Source organism: Penaeus monodon, chromosome 19 (genome assembly GCF_015228065.2).
Source record: "Penaeus monodon isolate SGIC_2016 chromosome 19, NSTDA_Pmon_1, whole genome shotgun sequence".
Lineage (NCBI taxonomy): Eukaryota > Metazoa > Arthropoda > Malacostraca > Decapoda > Penaeidae > Penaeus > Penaeus monodon.
In genome coordinates this window covers 4,804,127-4,805,302 of record NC_051404.1, presented here as the reverse complement: position 1 = coordinate 4,805,302, position 1,176 = coordinate 4,804,127, and positions in this window count along the sequence as shown.

Genomic DNA, 1,176 nt, shown 5'->3' with positions numbered 1-1,176 from the left:
AAAAACTTCCTAATCTGGCATTGTTTCTATGGATAAAATGACTACCGATTGAAATGAAAGAAAATTTTTTAACATTTTTAAGATTTGAAATCTTTGATTATCTTGAAAATCCACATTGCACACATGCCATTGTTAAAACTTGAATTTAAGTGTTGGGTTTCAAATTCACATTTTATTATGGCTTTAGATAATAAAAAAGGAATCACTTTGTATGAGAAAAATGTTTTAAAGAAGTTATTTCAGTGAAATAATGCCTAGCCAGAAACTGCTGATTCCTTTTTTGTCTATCTCACTTTTTTCATCTGTATTTAAGAAAGAGCCTCTAGTCTTGGGTAAAGTTATTTGGTATTGGTTAGTAATGGATGAGGAGTTAGCAATGGAAAATCATGTTACGTGGTATGAAAAAAGGTTTAATAGTGCCAGTACATATTTTCTTCAACTAAATCTTTTTTTCACTCACCCACATGCGGGAAAAATGAAAAATATTTTGTATAGGAAAATGATAAAAGAAAAACTGTTGCATAGTTTTTCCAGGCTTTTTTATTATGAAATTTGCAGTTATTAAAAGGAGAAAAATTGGAACCATTTTTTTGATATGAACAGCGAAGTATTTGTTTTCGGGATTTTACCACCCAAAAAAGGAGTGCATTATAGTGATAAACATTTTTTCCTACATATTGTAGGGGTAGTTTTTCTTTTTGAAATTTCATGGAAAAAATAAATGAAATTTCTATTTTGCGTGTGATAAAAAACCAAAACCCAAAGGTATTCTGTCAAAAGTCATGGGAGGGGAGGGTTTTGCTGTATTCTTTTGATAACTTTCATTTTAAACTTTAACTTTGGAAGCATAAGTTTTTGGAACTGACAGCACTTGTGATCCCAAAGGGGAAGAATAAAAGATGGCAATTGTTTACTAAAAGTACAAATTCATGTCACGTAATTTTTTACATTTTTTAAGGGAGATTTTGGGGGTATCTCCGAAACCGAAGAACACATGCCTCGTGACCTGGTCCTAAAAAGAGGGGAACTTTACTTACCAGAGAATTTTATTTCAACTGAAGAACAGCCCAGAGATAAAAGTACAATACAAAATGATTCCAATAAATTTTTTTAATGGATGTTTGTATAAATACCTTTAGATACCCTTTTTTTTGGGCCCCCATAATATAATTATTA